The sequence below is a fragment of the Eucyclogobius newberryi genome, unplaced genomic scaffold (assembly GCF_026437365.1).
Source record: "Eucyclogobius newberryi isolate DKJ021-1_F unplaced genomic scaffold, fEucNew1.0.hap1 SCAF_2, whole genome shotgun sequence".
NCBI lineage: Eukaryota > Metazoa > Chordata > Actinopteri > Gobiiformes > Gobiidae > Eucyclogobius > Eucyclogobius newberryi.
The window spans coordinates 907473-920356 of NW_027315834.1; the positions used below are offsets into that span (position 1 = coordinate 907473).

The following is a 12884-nucleotide window of genomic DNA, read 5'->3' on the forward strand; positions in this document are numbered from 1 at the left end:
TCTTCAGTCTGAAAACAGGTTGTGCCAGTTCAGACTTCAGCGGGAGGAGGAGGAGGGGGAGGAGGTGTGGCGAGAGGGGGAGGAGGTGTGGCGAGAGGGGGAGGAGGTGTGGCGAGAGGGGGAGGAGGTGTGGCGGGAGGGGGAGGAGGTGTGTCGGGAGGGGGAGGAGGTGTGTCGAGAGGGGGAGGAGGTGTGTCGAGAGGGGGAGGAGGTGTGTCGAGAGGGGGAGGAGGTGTGGCGGGAGGGGGAGGAGGTGTGTCGAGAGGGGGAGGAGGTGTGTCGAGAGGGGGAGGAGGTGTGTCGAGAGGGGGAGGAGGTGTGTCGAGAGGGGGAGGAGGTGTGGCGGGAGGAGGTGTGTCGAGAGGGGGAGGAGGTGTGGCGGGAGGGGGAGGAGGTGTGGCGGGAGGGGGAGGAGGTGTGGCGGGAGGGGGAGGAGGTGTGGCGAGAGGGGGAGGAGGTGTGGCGAGAGGGGGAGGAGGTGTGGCGAGAGGGGGAGGAGGTGTGGCGGGAGGGGGAGGAGGTGTGGCGGGAGGGGGAGGAGGTGTGGCGGGAGGGGGAGGAGGTGTGTCGAGAGGGGGAGGAGGTGTGGCGGGAGGGGGAGGAGGTGTGTCGAGAGGGGGAGGAGGTGTGTCGAGAGGGGGAGGAGGTGTGGCGGGAGGGGGAGGAGGTGTGGCGGGAGGGGGAGGAGGTGTGGCGGGAGGGGGAGGAGGTGTGGCGGGAGGGGGAGGAGGTGTGGCGGGAGGGGGAGGAGGTGTGTCGAGAGGGGGAGGAGGTGTGGCGGGAGGAGGAGGAGGTGTGGCGGGAGGGGGAGGAGGTGTGTCGAGAGGGGGAGGAGGTGTGGCGAGAGGGGGAGGAGGTGTGGCGAGAGGGGGAGGAGGTGTGTCGAGAGGGGGAGGAGGTGTGGCGAGAGGGGGAGGAGGTGTGTCGAGAGGGGGAGGAGGTGTGTCGAGAGGGGGAGGAGGTGTGTCGAGAGGGGGAGGAGGTGTGTCGAGAGGGGGAGGAGGTGTGGCGGGAGGGGGAGGAGGTGTGTCGAGAGGGGGAGGAGGTGTGGCGAGAGGGGGAGGAGGTGTGTCGAGAGGGGGAGGAGGTGTGGCGGGAGGGGGAGGAGGTGTGGCGGGAGGGGGAGGAGGTGTGTCGAGAGGGGGAGGAGGTGTGGCGGGAGGGGGAGGAGGTGTGGCGGGAGGGGGAGGAGGTGTGTCGAGAGGGGGAGGAGGTGTGGCGGGAGGGGGAGGCGGTGTGGCGAGAGGGGGAGGAGGTGTGTCGAGAGGGGGAGGAGGTGTGGCGGGAGGGGGAGGAGGTGTGGCGGGAGGGGGAGGAGGTGTGGCGAGAGGGGGAGGAGGTGTGTCGAGAGGGGGAGGAGGTGTGTCGAGAGGGGGAGGAGGTGTGGCGGGAGGGGGAGGAGGTGTGTCGGGAGGGGGAGGAGGTGTGGCGAGAGGGGGAGGAGGTGTGTCGAGAGGGGGAGGAGGTGTGTCGAGAGGGGGAGGAGGTGTGGCGGGAGGGGGAGGAGGTGTGGCGAGAGGGGGAGGAGGTGTGTCGAGAGGGGGAGGAGGTGTGTCGAGAGGGGGAGGAGGTGTGGCGGGAGGGGGAGGAGGTGTGTCGAGAGGGGGAGGAGGTGTGGCGAGAGGGGGAGGAGGTGTGTCGAGAGGGGGAGGAGGTGTGGCGGGAGGGGGAGGAGGTGTGTCGAGAGGGGGAGGAGGTGTGTCGAGAGGGGGAGGAGGTGTGTCGAGAGGGGGAGGAGGTGTGTCGAGAGGGGGAGGAGGTGTGTCGAGAGGGGGAGGAGGTGTGTCGAGAGGGGGAGGAGGTGTGGCGGGAGGGGGAGGAGGTGTGTCGAGAGGGGGAGGAGGTGTGGCGGGAGGGGGAGGAGGTGTGTCGAGAGGGGGAGGAGGTGTGTCGAGAGGGGGAGGAGGTGTGGCGAGAGGGGGAGGAGGTGTGGCGGGAGGGGGAGGAGGTGTGTCGAGAGGGGGAGGAGGTGTGTCGAGAGGGGGAGGAGGTGTGTCGAGAGGGGGAGGAGGTGTGGCGGGAGGGGGAGGAGGTGTGGCGAGAGGGGGAGGAGGTGTGTCGAGAGGGGGAGGAGGTGTGTCGAGAGGGGGAGGAGGTGTGGCGGGAGGGGGAGGAGGTGTGTCGAGAGGGGGAGGAGGTGTGGCGAGAGGGGGAGGAGGTGTGTCGAGAGGGGGAGGAGGTGTGGCGGGAGGGGGAGGAGGTGTGTCGAGAGGGGGAGGAGGTGTGTCGAGAGGGGGAGGAGGTGTGTCGAGAGGGGGAGGAGGTGTGTCGAGAGGGGGAGGAGGTGTGTCGAGAGGGGGAGGAGGTGTGTCGAGAGGGGGAGGAGGTGTGGCGGGAGGGGGAGGAGGTGTGTCGAGAGGGGGAGGAGGTGTGGCGGGAGGGGGAGGAGGTGTGTCGAGAGGGGGAGGAGGTGTGTCGAGAGGGGGAGGAGGTGTGGCGAGAGGGGGAGGAGGTGTGGCGGGAGGGGGAGGAGGTGTGTCGAGAGGGGGAGGAGGTGTGGCGGGAGGGGGAGGAGGTGTGGCGAGAGGGGGAGGAGGTGTGTCGAGAGGGGGAGGAGGTGTGGCGGGAGGGGGAGGAGGTGTGTCGAGAGGGGGAGGAGGTGTGGCGGGAGGGGGAGGAGGTGTGGCGAGAGGGGGAGGAGGTGTGTCGAGAGGGGGAGGAGGTGTGGCGGGAGGGGGAGGAGGTGTGTCGAGAGGGGGAGGAGGTGTGGCGAGAGGGGGAGGAGAGTGCCCCTCCTACATGTGGGCGCCCTTGTTCTGATGTAGCCCCTCGATTGCCTGAGCAGCCAGTCCCTCCTACATTCTGTTCAAATGCAGAAGGGTCTGGAATCGAACCATTGGAGGGCGTCAAAAACTCTCCAGCATGAACCGGTCCAACCACCGCCGCTAATTTGTGTCACATGTCTTCATTTACCTCAGAGTTAGAGTTTAGTGCGTCGCGTGTTGACTCAGCAGAAGTCGTTTCTCAGTCTTATTTTGATTCTTTCCTCGTGAGCCTCCATGTTTGTTTACACACGAACCATGTGTTTGATTGGTTAATCCTCCTGTGGAGCGACTGGGTTAGACTCCAGACCAAAACGTCTCTGTAAATTACCCTAAAGGCGTGTGGTCCCCCAACCCTGGAGGCCACTGCTGTTGTGCTTTTGAGCGTGCATCGTCTCATTGGAGTGTCTCCGTGTACATTTGCCTACAGCACAGACCCAGAGCGTGACACAAACTCCACTTTGAATCTCAAACATGCTCGTCATTCACCGCCTTCGCCCCACGCAAGCCGCCGCGTTCGCGAGGCTCCTCCAAAAAAATGCAAATTTAACTAGTAATTTGTTCATATTCGGGGCATTTTCATCGCTTAAGTTTGGTTTTGACAGACATGCCCACTTCGCACGTCTTCTCTCTTCTCATTGGCCGAGCGGTCTCCGTGATGTAATATCGATGAAAGCTGGCATCTGATTGGCTGCTGCGTTCGTGTTGCGTTCACCTGTCCTTGGAAATGCCCGCTCTAATTTTCGGGGCAATGTTTATATGTTAGTAGTTTATTTTGTAGGAGGTGATTTCATATATTCCACAAGATCTCCTCGTGTCAAATGCTGTAAACAGTATTTATTTTGTATCTAAGAAACATGATGATATTGAATTAAACCGTTTTAAACATCATGATCTCTGGTTTATATGATGCAGTATTTGTGCTTCATATCAAAGAACAGATAAAAGTACTTTACATTGTTTTACATGCTAATAACCAGCTTTAAAACACATTTATCTTGTTCTTATGACGCCGCGATGCCGCGCGCGCTTGTGGGCCCCTGAAATTGCTTGGGGGCCCCTAACTTTGAAAATTTAGGGGCCCCCCCAGGCCCCTAACTTTGAAAATCTATTTCTCAGCCTGAACTCATATTGACACATTTTCACATACATTGTTGTTGTTAGCAGTCATAGTATTAGTGGTTCTACAAAACATCAACATGTTTGTTTTATGATCATAGAGGAGCTAAAACTGTAATAAAACAGTTTGGCACATATTTGGATCACTTGAATATACTTTTTGATACAAAAAGGTCAAAGCACCAAAATGCTTCTGTTCTAGAGATGTGAAACTTACACAGTTGTTGTCATGACAACAGCATAAACACAATGAAGTCTGTCTTTAGGACATTTACAAATGGACAATATTCAGGCGAGACTAAAAAAGGATGTTTGGTTTATGTTTGTGCTTCTGTAGTGTGAGTTCTGAAGCCCTGACAGTGTGACATGTGCACATCTGCACATGTGTCATGAGGGCCGAGGTCAGACCAGCGAAACTAGCTCCATTTGAATCTCTCGTCACTAAACAAATTGTATTTCTCTTGAGTATTTCCATAAGACAAGACACATTTGCATCTGCTCCAGCTCCAGGAAAACACTGCCACTCTCCCGTGTACCTTCTGGCCTCTCGGCCCCCCCCTCCCCCCCTCTGGCGCCCCCCCCCCTCTGGCGCCCCCCCTCTCTGGCGCCCCCCCTCTCTGGCGCCCCCCCTCTCTGGCGCCCCCCCTCTCTGGCGCCCCCCCTCTCTGGCGCCCCCCCTCTCTGGCGCCCCCCTCTGGCCTAGAGATAATGTGACAGTTGATCTAGTTCCATTGAACAAATGTTTGACTTTGAGCATCACTGAAGATACAAACTGACATTATAATGACCTCATCTCTACAAACCCTTAGGGTCTTAGGGTCTTGGGGCCTTTGCCTTAACGAGCAGCAAAAAGAATCACTGTCCAATCAAAAGAGCCATTTTAAAAAGGCTTTGGTCAATTGCAAACACAATATCCCGTCTTATTGTGCATATTAACAGTTCTCAGTCTGCTCTGGGGGAAAAATGATGCATTTGTATTTATTATTTTAATAAATGACAATTAAACTTAATTAAAAGTTAATGTGGCATATTTCAGTATTGAAAATTCTATTGGATTCTTTTTAAATTCTTTTCTATGTCAGACAATTCTATATTTGTCCTAAATCATCACCCGTAAGTCATACTTTAGTTATATTTCTTTATGAAGCCGATCTCAGTCATTCACAAAAAGACATTTAGTCATTTCAAGTGTGATGTCTTCAGAGCTGGAGACACGTCCAGATAAAAGACTGTCTCTGGATGAATCATGTTTCAGACGGTGATCAGGAAGAACAGCCTCTTCAAACTGAACCCGAGCCACAGATTGTCCATAACAAACACCATGTTCAGGCACAAGGTCCATCAGTGCAGGTGTCCATCGGGGCAGGTGTCCATCGGGGCAGGTGTCCATCGGGGCAGGTGTCCATCGGGGCAGGTGTCCATCAGTGCAGGTGTCCATCGGGGCAGGTGTCCATCGGGGCAGGTGTCCATCGGGGCAGGTGTCCATCAGTGCAGGTGTCCATCGGGGCAGGTGTCCATCGGGGCAGGTGTCCATCGGGGCAGGTGTCCATCGGGGCAGGTGTCCATCGGGGCAGGTGTCCATCGGGGCAGGTGTCCATCGGGCCAGGTGTCCATCGGGGCAGGTGTCCATCGGGCCAGGTGTCCATCGGGCCAGGTGTCCATCGGGGCAGGTGTCCATCGGGCCAGGTGTCCATCGGGGCAGGTGTCCATCGGGGCAGGTGTCCATCGGGGCAGGTGTCCATCGGGGCAGGTGTCCATCGGGCCAGGTGTCCATCGGGGCAGGTGTCCATCGGGGCAGGTGGCCCCAGGACACCCAGAGCTGCCTTTTGTCACCAATTCTGTTCATTATTATTAGAGACAGAATCTCTAGGGGTCATAGGGGTCACAGGGTCCAGTTTGGGGACCAAAGGATCTAATCTCTGATGGCTTCATGCAGCATGCACTGGGAGCAGCCGAGAGTGAAGCAGCTGGAGATCAGCACCTCCAAATCTGAGGCCAGGGTTCAACCAGATAACGATTCCAGGTGGGTGGGGACTCCTTGTTGGCTGTTCATTTTGAAGGTGTAGTATCATTTTGAAGGTGTAGTATCATATTGAAGGTGTAGTTGAAGGTGTAGTATCATATTGAAGGTGTAGTATCATATTGAAGGTGCAGTAGCATATTGACGGTGTAGTTGAAAGTGTAGTATCATACTGAAGGTGTAGTTGAAGGTGTAGTATCATATTGACGGTGTAGTATCATTTTGAAGGTGTAGTTGAAGGTGTAGCATCATATTGAAGGTGTAGTATCATGTTGAAGGTGTAGTATCATATTGACGGTGTAGTATCATATTGAAGGTGTAGTATCATATTGAAGGTGTAGTATCATATTGAAGGTGTAGTATCATATTGACGGTGTAGTATCATATTGAAGGTGCAGTAGCATATTGACGGTGTAGTTGAAAGTGTAGTATCATACTGAAGGTGTAGTTGAAGGTGTACTATCATATTGACGGTGTAGTATCATTTTGAAGGTGTAGTTGAAGGTGTAGCATCATATTGAAGGTGTAGTATCATGTTGAAGGTGTAGTTGAAGGTGTAGTATCATATTGACGGTGTAGTATCATATTGAAGGTGTAGTATCATATTGAAGGTGTAGTATCATATTGAAGGTGTAGTATCATACTGAAGGTGTAGTATCATACTGAAGGTGTAGTATCATATTGAAGGTGTAGTATCATATTGAAGGTGTAGTATCATATTGAAGGTGTAGTATATTGAAGGTGTAGTATCATATTGAAGGTGTAGTATCATATTGACGGTGTAGTATCATACTGAAGGTGTAGTATCATTTTGAAGGTGTAGTATCATATTGAAGGTGTATCATATTGAAGGTGTAGTATCATACTGAAGGTGTAGTTGAAGGTGTAGTATCATATTGAAGGTGTAGTATCATATTGAAGGTGTAGTATCATACTGAAGGTGTAGTATCATACTGAAGGTGTAGTATCATACTGAAGGTGTAGTATCATATTGAAGGTGTAGTTGAAGGTGTAGTATCATATTGAAGGTGTAGTATCATATTGACGGTGTAGTATCATTTTGAAGGTGTAGTATCATTTTGAAGGTGTAGTATCATTTTGAAGGTGTAGTATCATTTTGAAGGTGTAGTATCATATTGAAGGTGTAGTATCATGTTGAAGGTGTAGTTGAAGGTGTAGTATCATATTGACGGTGTAGAATCATTTTGAAGGTGTAGTATCATTTTGAAGGTGTAGTATCATTTTGAAGGTGTAGTATCATTTTGAAGGTGTAGTATCATTTTGAAGGTGTAGTATCATATTGAAGGTGTAGTATCATATTGAAGGTGTAGTATCATATTGAAGGTGTAGTATCATATTGACGGTGCAGTATCATATTGACGGTGTAGTTGAAAGTGTAGTATCATACTGAAGGTGTAGTTGAAGGTGTAGTATCATTTTGAAGGTGTAGTATCATGTTGAAGGTGTAGTATCATGTTGAAGGTGTAGTATCATATTGAAGGTGTAGTATCATATTGAAGGTGTAGTATCATATTGACGGTGCAGTATCATATTGACGGTGTAGTTGAAAGTGTAGTATCATACTGAAGGTGTAGTTGAAGGTGTAGTATCATATTGAAGGTGTAGTATCATATTGAAGGTGTAGTATCATATTGACGGTGTAGTTGAAAGTGTAGTATCATACTGAAGGTGTAGTATCATATTGACGGTGTAGTATCATTTTGAAGGTGTAGTTGAAGGTGTAGCATCATATTGACGGTGTAGTATAATTTTGAAGGTGTAGTATCATTTTGAAGGTGTAGTTGAAGGTGTAGTATCATTTTGAAGGTGTAGTATCATATTGGACGGTGTAGTATCATGTTGAAGGTGTAGTTGAAGGTGTAGTATCATATTGGACGGTGTAGTATCATGTTGAAGGTGTAGTATCATGTTGAAGGTGTAGTATCATTTTGACGGTGTAGTATCATATTGACGGTGTAGTATCATATTGACGGTGTAGTATTATATTGGACGGTGTAGTATCATGTTGAAGTCAAACGTCTTCAGAGTCTTCAGTCACTTTGTCTCAGGGGCCCACAGCAGCTTTGTCTCAGGGGCCCACAGCTAACTCCAGTATATGCAGTATATATATATGCAGTATATATATATATATATATATATATCTATATATATATATATATATGAACTCACCTGGTTCCGCCTCGGCCGCCGTGAGTCCGTGTCTTTTGCCGTGTCTTTTGCCGTGTGTCCCGGTGTTTTGTCGATGGTTCCGAGCAGCAGCGCCTCTTCCTGTTTGTGCTCCCCCCCTGCGCGCGCACCCGCTTCACCTGTGCTCAGCGCTGATTGGACGAGAACCTGACGCACCGGTTGGACCGAGACTCACCGCGCGCGCGTGAACAAGGGGACTACGGCTCAACACTGCCGCCAAGTGGACAGAGCAGATCTGACAAGCTTTATTAAAGTGACTCCTCCACCCAATCTGATGACGTAGACGAGTGCGTTCCTACTGGCATCCGCGAGGCCGTGAGTCACGTGCTCAGATGTTTCTGACCGGACAAACTCAATGCCAGAGTGGACACTGGGTCAAACAGAGTGGACACTGGGTCAGACACGGCAGAGTGGACACTGGGTCAAACAGAGTGGACACTGGGTCAGACACGGCAGAGTGGACACTGGGTCAGACAGAGTGGACACTAGGTCAGACACGGCAGAGTGGACACTGGGTCAAACAGAGTGGACACTGGGTCAAACAGAGTGGACACTGGGTCAGACAGAGTGGACACTAGGTCAGACACGGCAGAGTGGACACTGGGTCAAACAGAGTGGACACTGGGTCAGACAGAGTGGACACTGGGTCAGACACGGCAGAGTGGACACTGGGTCAGACACAGCAGAGTGGACACTGGGTCAGACAGAGTGGACACTGGGTCAGACACGGCAGAGTGGACACTGGGTCAGACACGGCAGAGTGGACACTGGGTCAGACACGGCAGAGTGGACACTGGGTCAAACAGAGTGGACACTGGGTCAGACACAGGAGAGTGGACACTGGGACAAACACGGCAGAGTGGACACTGGGTCAAACAGAGTGGACACTGGGACAAACACGGCAGAGTGGACACTGGGTCAGACACGGCAGAGTGGACACTGGGTCAAACAGAGTGGACACTGGGACAAACACGGCAGAGTGGACACTGGGTCAAACAGAGTGGACACTGGGTCAGACACAGGAGAGTGGACACTGGGACAAACACGGCAGAGTGGACACTGGGTCAAACAGAGTGGACACTGGGACAAACACGGCAGAGTGGACACTGGGTCAAACACGGCAGAGTGGACACTGGGTCAAACAGAGTGGACACTGGGTCAGACACGGCAGAGTGGACACTGGGTCAAACAGAGTGGACACTAGGTCAGACACGGCAGAGTGGACACTGGGTCAAACAGAGTGGACACTGGGTCAGACACGGCAGAGTGGACACTGGGTCAGACAGAGTGGACACTAGGTCAGACACGGCAGAGTGGACACTGGGTCAAACAGAGTGGACACTGGGTCAAACAGAGTGGACACTGGGTCAGACACGGCAGAGTGGACACTGGGTCAGACAGAGTGGACACTAGGTCAGACACGGCAGAGTGGACACTGGGTCAAACAGAGTGGACACTGGGTCAGACAGAGTGGACACTGGGTCAGACACGGCAGAGTGGACACTGGGTCAGACACAGCAGAGTGGACACTGGGTCAGACAGAGTGGACACTGGGTCAGACACGGCAGAGTGGACACTGGGTCAAACAGAGTGGACACTGGGTCAAACACGGCAGAGTGGACACTGGGTCAGACACGGCAGAGTGGACACTGGGTCAAACAGAGTGGACACTGGGTCAGACACGGCAGAGTGGACACTGGGTCAAACAGAGTGGACACTGGGTCAGACACAGGAGAGTGGACACTGGGACAAACACGGCAGAGTGGACACTGGGTCAAACAGAGTGGACACTGGGACAAACACGGCAGAGTGGACACTGGGTCAAACAGAGTGGACACTGGGTCAAACACGGTGAAGTCCCAAACGCTTCTGGGACAGTTTATTTTCACATGCTGTAAAATGATGTCGTTGGGATATTTACTTATTATATTGAGTATAATAAGTATAATAAGTATAATAAGTATAATAAGTATATAAGTATAAGTATAATAAGTATAATAAGTATAATAAGTATAATAAGTATAATAAGTATAATAAGTATATAAGTATAAGTATAATAAGTATAATAAGTATAATAAGTATTTAAGTATAAGTATAATAAGTATAATAAGTATAATAAGTATAATAAGTATAAGTATAAGTATAATAAGTATTTAAGTATAATAAGTATAATAAGTATAATAAGTATAATAAGTATAAGTATAAGTATAATAAGTATATAAGTATAAGTATAATAAGTATATAAGTATAAGTATAAGTATAATAAGTATATAAGTATAAGTATAATAAGTATAATAAGTATAATAAGTATTTAAGTATAAGTATAATAAGTATAATAAGTATTTAAGTATAAGTATAATAAGTATAATAAGTATAATAAGTATTTAAGTATAAGTATAATAAGTATAATAAGTATATAAGTATAAGTATAATAAGTATAATAAGTATAATAAGTATAATAAGTATATAAGTATAAGTATAATAAGTATATAAGTATAAGTATAATAAGTATATAAGTATAAGTATAAGTATAATAAGTATATAAGTATAAGTATAATAAGTATAATAAGTATATAAGTATAAGTATAATAAGTATATAAGTATAAGTATAATAAGTATAATAAGTATATAAGTATAAGTATAAGTATAATAAGTATATAAGTATAAGTATAAGTATAATAAGTATATAAGTATAAGTATAATAAGTATAATAAGTATATAAGTATAAGTATAATAAGTATATAAGTATAAGTATAAGTATAAGTATAATAAGTATAATAAGTATATAAGTATAAGTATAAGTATAATAAGTATATAAGTATAAGTATAATAAGTATAATAAGTATATAAGTATAAGTATAATAAGTATATAAGTATAAGTATAATAAGTATATAAGTATAAGTATAAGTATAATAAGTATATAAGTATAAGTATAATAAGTATAATAAGTATATAAGTATAAGTATAAGTATAATAAGTATATAAGTATAAGTATAATAAGTATAATAAGTATATAAGTATAAGTATAAGTATAATAAGTATATAAGTATAAGTATAAGTATAATAAGTATATAAGTATAAGTATAATAAGTATAATAAGTATATAAGTATAAGTATAATAAGTATATAAGTATAAGTATAAGTATAATAAGTATAATAAGTATATAAGTATAAGTATAAGTATAATAAGTATATAAGTATAAGTATAATAAGTATAATAAGTATATAAGTATAAGTATAAGTATAATAAGTATATAAGTATAAGTATAAGTATAATAAGTATAATAAGTATATAAGTATAAGTATAAGTAGTATATGATGTCGTTCTGTAGATTTGAATCTTTTATAAAGTTTGTAACATTAAATTATGATATTTCTGCTTTTGTCAAACATTAATTTTCATTTTTCTGATTCTTAAACCTGAACAAATATGTTTGAAAGACCAAGTCCTGTCCACCAGACCAGGGACTGTCCACCAGACTGTCCACCAGACTGTCCACCAGACCAGGGACTGTCCACCAGACTGTCCACCAGACCAGGGACTGTCCACCAGACTGTCCACCAGACTGTCCACCAGATTGTCCACCAGACTGTCCACCAGACTGTCCACCAGACCAGGGACTGTCCACCAGACTGTCCACCAGACTGTCCACCAGACTGTCCACCAGACCAGGGACTGTCCACCAGACTGTCCACCAGACTGTCCACCAGACTGTCCACCAGACCAGGGACTGTCCACCAGACTGTCCACCAGACTGTCCACCAGACTGTCCACCAGACTGTCCACCAGACTGTCCACCAGACCAGGGACTGTCCACCAGACTGTCCACCAGACTGTCCACCAGACCAGGGACTGTCCACCAGACTGTCCACCAGACTGTCCACCAGACTGTCCACCAGACCAGGGACTGTCCACCAGACTGTCCACCAGACCAGGGACTGTCCACCAGACTGTCCACCAGACTGTCCACCAGATTGTCCACCAGACTGTCCACCAGACTGTCCACCAGACCAGGGACTGTCCACCAGACTGTCCACCAGACTGTCCACCAGACTGTCCACCAGATTGTCCACCAGACTGTCCACCAGACTGTCCACCAGACCAGGGACTGTCCACCAGACTGTCCACCAGACTGTCCACCAGACTGTCCACCAGACCAGGGACTGTCCACCAGACTGTCCACCAGACTGTCCACCAGACTGTCCACCAGACCAGGGACTGTCCACCAGACTGTCCACCAGACTGTCCACCAGACTGTCCACCAGACCAGGGACTGTCCACCAGACTGTCCACCAGACTGTCCACCAGACTGTCCACCAGACCAGGGACTGTCCACCAGACTGTCCACCAGACCAGGGACTGTCCACCAGACTGTCCACCAGACTGTCCACCAGATTGTCCACCAGACTGTCCACCAGACTGTCCACCAGACCAGGGACTGTCCACCAGACTGTCCACCAGACTGTCCACCAGACTGTCCACCAGACTGTCCACCAGATTGTCCACCAGACTGTCCACCAGACTGTCCACCAGACCAGGGACTGTCCACCAGACTGTCCACCAGACTGTCCACCAGACTGTCCACCAGACCAGGGACTGTCCACCAGACTGTCCACCAGACTGTCCACCAGACTGTCCACCAGACCAGGGACTGTCCACCAGACTGTCCACCAGACTGTCCACCAGACTGTCCACCAGACCAGGGACTGTCCACCAGACTGTCCACCAGACTGTCCACCAGACCAGGGACTGTCCACCAGACTGTCCACCAGA

General features: G+C 49.1%; 1 protein-coding gene across 1 annotated transcript in view; it reads right to left on the reverse strand.

The window, feature by feature from the left end:
- Positions 1-8156, reverse strand: part of atp8b1 (ATPase phospholipid transporting 8B1) — a 49647-nt gene extending 41491 nt beyond the window's left edge. The window contains exon 1 of the mRNA XM_072454662.1: positions 8092-8156. The gene's annotated coding sequence lies outside the window, so the exon portion shown is untranslated. The remainder of the gene's footprint in view (positions 1-8091) is intronic.
- Positions 8157-12884: the final 4728 nt, after the last annotated feature.